The sequence below is a fragment of the Dysidea avara genome, chromosome 5, assembly GCF_963678975.1.
Source record: "Dysidea avara chromosome 5, odDysAvar1.4, whole genome shotgun sequence".
In the NCBI taxonomy this organism is placed as follows: domain Eukaryota; kingdom Metazoa; phylum Porifera; class Demospongiae; order Dictyoceratida; family Dysideidae; genus Dysidea; species Dysidea avara.
The window spans coordinates 36,301,070-36,307,446 of NC_089276.1; the positions used below are offsets into that span (position 1 = coordinate 36,301,070).

The following is a 6,377-nucleotide window of genomic DNA, read 5'->3' on the forward strand; positions in this document are numbered from 1 at the left end:
ATTTCGATGCTACATATTTTTGTCACTTGACGGAATAGCTAGCTATACGTTAATATTTGTATACATGAATTATCCATATAATAGTTGACAATAATTCATCATTTTAATTTTCATCGATACAGCCAGCGATGAAAATTTTTTGAGGACAAACGTTTTCTGTTTTACGGTAATACAGTATGTGTTGTGTGTGTGCATGTTTGTGTATGGTATGTGTAGTGTGTATTGTGTGTGTGTGTGTGTGTGTGTGTGTGTGTGTGTGTGTGTGTGTGTGTGTGTGTGTGTGTGTGTGTGTGTGTGTGTGTGTGTGTGTGTGTGTGTGTGTGTGTGTGTATGTGTGTGTGTGTGTGTGTGTGTGAAACAGTGCAATCAGTAAATTACCAGGGGTGGTATTAGAACTGTGGTACAAACTTGCAAAACATTTATCACAATCTGATTGCATCCACTGAGTTACAAAGTATTAGGTTACCTAGTAAAATGCGAAAGAGAGGAAGACCTAAAGGAGCTGACAAGACTGTTATTGGTCTCCCTAGAAAGAAGTCCAGAGGAAGCAGGCCTGTGTCATTCCTATACAAAGGTGCTAAGCAAAAGGAACTTGGTATGTATGTTAAATAACCTGTGTGGATCTTGGAAGATGTTTTCATTTTTAGTGATTTTAACCTGGTTTGTTGATCTACAAATTGCAAAGGACGCCATAGATGGGAGCCGAATTATAGAAGAGGATGATGTAGAAATGAGACCTGAGATGGTTTCATCGACCAACACAATTAAAGTGGTACCATACTAAGCAGCTTTCACAAACAATTGAATTCTGTTCATCGTCAATTATCTCCCTTGTGCATCTTCCACAATACCATGTGGGATTGGCTTGAATTATAGATACTACACTGCCCATGCTTCCCAGGTGCAATACAATTTACAAAACGTTTATATTTCATGAGTGGTCTGCTTAGATATGTGCAGGAAGTATTGCACCCGGGAAGCATGGGCAGCTATTAACAGTGTAGTATCTATAATTTAAGCCAATCCCACATGGTATTGTGGAAGATGCACAAGGGAGATAATTGACGATGAACAGAATTCAATTGTTTGTGAAAGCTGCTTAGTATGATACCACTTTAATTGTGTTGGTCTCGAAAGATCACCGAAGAAGAGAGTATGGATATGCCGCTCATGCTTTGAAGAATCTGCTGACCAATAGGTAGCCCAAGATTATTTCACGAAGTAGTCAAACATTAATTACTTTAAAAAATTTCTTCTTTGCTGTACTGTTATAGTTCAAATGATCAATTGTGTACCATAAAAGGTGCAGCCAGTAAATGGCAACTAAATCAGTTTCCTGGTATATAGACAGTATACAGAATGACATGGTGTGTGCATACAGTAGATATGTGTGTATACAATGGAACTTGTGGACACTTTACAGAGTTGGGATGTAAAACTTTGGAGTCGGATCTGTTGACTCCATTTTTCTTGATATGGAGAATTTGTTAAAAAGTTGGTTTCACTATTTCAAATGTTGATCTTTTGACTACAGGGGAACTTGAGCAGTACTTGAAATTGTTCCATGTTGGAGAACTGCAACTTGATGTTATAATATGTAGATGTAATACCCTTCCCAAAATCTCAGATACACCCCTTAAATTGTGAGTGACAATTACACTGTATGCAGATCAGTTCGATCTTGAGACAGTCTAGCTAATATGTAAATATTTCCCAGGTTAAAACTGCATACACACAACACATTAACTTTCACACTTGTAGTACTGAACTGACTATTAAGTTAGATATCCAAGAGCCCAAGTGTCTTAAAATTAAGCCTGTTTTTAAAGTAACACATTAACTTTCACTTGTCCTTAAATTCAATTTCAAGCTTTAAAAGTCTCTAAGGCAAGGTTGACCTTTAAAATAGCACGCTCAACCAGCAAAAGTACCCTCAAATTTAATTTTGAAAGGCTTAAAATTCTCCTTGTTTTGAGAATTGTCTTATAGCAGCAGCAACACTGATACATAAAACTCTATAGTAGTATACTATAATCTGGCTTCACCCAATGATCACGACTCAGCCTAGCTTGATAATTAGTTTGGCAGCTATTTAACCATGCAAGCTCCCTCTACATTCAGAGGAACATGTTGCTGTAGACCTTCAGTGCTGGTCACTGTAAAGTGTTAATAATAAATAAAATAATAAAAGATTTGTTAACCAGACTTTTCAACTTGCACTGCATGAGTAGTTACTAATGATGACGATCAGTAGCTAATTTGAAGTGGATCACCACACTTCATTGTTCATGAGGAGTACCTATAAGTAGACATTCCAGTATCCGAGATTTTTAAATAAAGAAATTCTCCGTATATTCCCCAATAGAACCCTGGCACAAAATAACAACTCGTGTTTAACTTGGGATTGCTCCGTCGTCCGAGCTCCAATGAGGATGAAAATCGCTGTGGGGTTTGTCCACACGCTGATAATCATGAAAATCTTAGTTTTATCGTGCGCGTTACATATAAGTAAGTTTTGTGTTGTTTTGTAATCTTTTCAAGCCATGCAATGTATGTGGAATACTTTAAAACTTTTAAAAACGTACTGTTGGGTGGAAGGTAGTCACTAGTACTTACTTTAAAGTGCGTAATTACTTCGCTCGGGTTAGCGATTTTCAGCTCCAGAGCAATTTTCTGATGGCTGTGTCATCAGCTCAAAAGTATAAACCACTTCAAAGTCGGAATAACAATGCCATAATTGAAACCACAACTCCACCTTAGGTATTGTTGCATCATTGTGGCACCTCCACTTTAGTTGTTTACCTTTATAAGTTGTTAACTTGATGTTTTTACTTACTTGAGATAGCCACTTGCCTATATGGGTATACACCATTGTATTGAGAAGTGTGAAGTAGGCCGTGAAACATACTGATTTGCTCACCACAAAGCATACAAAGATCGCTGAGATCCGATACAATCTGAAGCTACTCTCATTACATGTACAAACTTGCAGCTAGAAGCAACTGCAGTTTCAAGATAGTCCAGATTGCTAGATGGCTTCCTGATTCAATTGTGCCATTTTTCCCTTTAAAATGTATGGGGAGCCTTGGAGAAAAAATGTACCTTTTTTCAATTTTTAAGCACTGTGCATGCCAAAGTAGCTAATTCCAGCCCAACAAACTATATATTTCTGAGATCGGCAATCAATACTCTATCTATTGAGCATATAAAAAGCCCATTTTTCCAAAATTCAAAAATTAGACTGGAATGCCTACTATAAGCTTAACACTTAAAACACTGACTTAAAAATCCAGTGGGCACTTTCTCATCTGTAGAAAACCAGTCACTTTTCTGTTCAGACTGTAGTGACCACTGCTGGGTCTCGGCTATTGGATTTACTGTTGCGTTCAATGAAGCTATACATTCATGTGACAGCAGGAAGTCTTCCCAGAAAGTGATAGCAAGAGTTAATAATTTGCAATATTAAGGAAGAGTGTCAAACTGCTAATATAGCCTGTATAAACACACTGAGTAAAATTAGACTTGAAAGTTTTGATCCAATTGACACATTTACTGGTGGAAGGCAAGTGTTGATATGTGTTGAGATGGTGTAACCTTTGTACAAACCAAGGTGTTGATATTCTGCTTCAATCGTACAGCTTGTGTCACTGAAGCCATGTATCCATATAAAAGAATTGAAGCTGTAATCCTAATTTAATTGACACCACTTGGGATCCAAAAAGCATGCTGGAATGAGACCTGTGTTACATAGTTAGAGCTTGAGCTCTTCTTTACAAAGTGGGCCTTTTTGCCATGACTACAATACCACAAAACAAGGCTATGGCATTTCTTGTTACACAAAGTAGCTAGTAGTACAAGATCTCATTGCTAATATAGGCTTAGTATTGTCGATATAAGAACTCAGCAAGCCTCATCATCAAAAATAGATGAGGTGAAGGATTGATTTCCATGCTTTGCTTTATTCACTGGGATTGAAAAGGTTTTGGGTGTATGGTTGGCAGCTACAAATGCTCGTTATTTATTAAAAGTGATTTTTTGTAGTATCAAAAGGTGATTAGGCAGAGGGCTATAGTTTGTAAGTTATATAATCAATCTAAGGCATTGCTGTTAGTGCTGTTGTGCATGTGTGGTAGAATCATCAGATAGGCAATCATCTTCATTGAAAAATGATGACTTTTAAAGTTTGTTGAGCAGAAAGTCTCTCAAGAAGGTTTCTGGAACAGTGAACTTCATTCAGAACTGTTGGAATCAAATACTACCTTCAAGTTTTATAATCCTGATGACAGGGAGATCTGCATGGCTAAGATTGACAAAAAATGCAAATACAAACGATAATCAAACAGTACAATTGTACCATTTAAGTAGGAATCCATGTGAAAATTTTTGTGCGCCACCCAAAATCCTGCCTTAAAAAATCATCCTAGAGATATCTTACGAAACGAAAATCACCTTTACAGAATAGTACTAGTCCATATAATACATAAAACAGCATTGAATATAAAAAATGCTTACAGGTGGCCGGATATAGAATTTTAAAAATCGCCAAAACTTTGAATTTTAGACTGACTGCCTGACTGACTGGTAAAGCACTCCACTGAGGGTTTACTCGTGGAAAAAGCTGAACGTCTAGGGTGTCTTAAACAAATTGGTCGAATTAACATTAACTGAATCATGTGGGAATCACTCCATTCCAATCATTTATAATTCTTACTGAATAAAAGTGACGGTGTGGCAAGCTATATTTTTAAAATTTCGTGTTCCACACAAATGACCGGATGAAACTTGCTACTTAGCCAGATTTTATCTAGAGTTATTTATTCATTTATTTTTATTTTGGCAAAGAGGCTAAAATAGCCTGTACACCAAATCATGATAGAAAAACATAACTATTAATAGTCCAATGCATATCCAGCTTTGACTTGAAGTTGTTCAATGAGCATGCCTCAATAATATGTTGTGGTAAACTGTTCCAAGAATTCACTACACAATGGGAAAAAAAGTTACTTCGTAGCAAACAAGAAGAATGGCACTTGTTAATTTTTCCTCTGGTAATTCCTGGTGACTGTGTGAAAAAGTCATTTACATTGATATCCATGAAATTACTAAATATCTGATATAGAAGTATCATGTCACCATGCTGACGACAATAATTAAGCGAAGGCAACCTTAATTCTGTGAGTCTTGTGCCATAGTCACCATCATGCAAATTGTTTATCAATTTTGTTGCTCTTTGCTGAATTGTTTCAACCTTCTTTTGGTCTAATAGGTAGTGGGGTCCCCATATTACATTACCATACTCTAGTATAGCACGTACCATAGATCTGTAAAGACTAACCAACATGCATATGTCGGAGTCTAAAATTAATAAGAAAAACTTCTTTTAATCAACCCAAGTATGTGATTTGCTTTGCTGCTTTGCTGGTTACAAGTGAAGTGTGCTCATGTGACTTAAGATCTTGATCAATCGTAAGTTGTTGTAGTTTAAAAGTACACACAGCAATAAGCAGCACATGCAGGGCTGCTTTATTTCAAAATCACAAAACGAAGCACGATTTTTCAAATCCAAGCTGCCCTACCAGACAAGACAAGTAAAGCCAACTAAACAATCGGTTCCATTGGTGTGTTGCATCTACCGTCTCTTGTGCCAAGAATGAAGTGAAAGTGTACGATTCTGTGTTTTCTTCCCCAGACTCTGAGATGAGAACAGTTTGTTTGAATCAAGACACACGGTAGTGTGTCGTGCGGCCCAAGAAGCCGGCGCGTAACACCCGTGAGTATATTGACAGGAAGAAAGAAAACGCAATTTTCGCACCTCCGTAGCTCTGTGCTTCCTTGATGAAACAAGACGATTTTTGCTGTGGACATGCCCTCCAACTGCAGCACTCCACATTCCAAATTTGAGCAAAATCGCTTCGCGCGTTCCCGAGATATGCAACTTCAAAAATTGGCTCAGTTTCTTCGTTTTTTTTCTTCTTATTTTTCTTTTTCTTGTCGCACACTTACAAAAACTGCTATAAAACTCGAACGCCATATCCGATTGCCTTGAAATTTGGCACACAGAAGGAGGATATAAAGGCGCATCTTGGTACCAACTTTGGCTGGAATACAATAAACAGGCAAAGAGTTATGAGCGATTATTCACGAAAAATAACACCAATATGTTGTCACGCCTACAGGGTAAACCGCGTATGGGAAAAAGCTGAAAATCGGTGGGTGAATAGGTTAACTATTGAACCTCAAACCTTTTGTGGTTTGAAAGAAATCGAGCTAAAAACCAGGAAGCTACAACGAAAAAACCAACAGTGTGTAACAATTACGCAATCGAGATCAGCTAATAAAAAAACGACTGCTTGCCAAGCCTACCAGATTAACCGCTT

The 6,377-nt window shown here is 37.4% G+C and overlaps 1 pseudogene; it reads left to right on the forward strand.

Moving 5' to 3' along the window:
* Window positions 1–342: 342 nt before the first annotated feature.
* On the forward strand, window positions 343–1,313 carry LOC136255231 (uncharacterized; annotated as a pseudogene).
* Window positions 1,314–6,377: the final 5,064 nt, after the last annotated feature.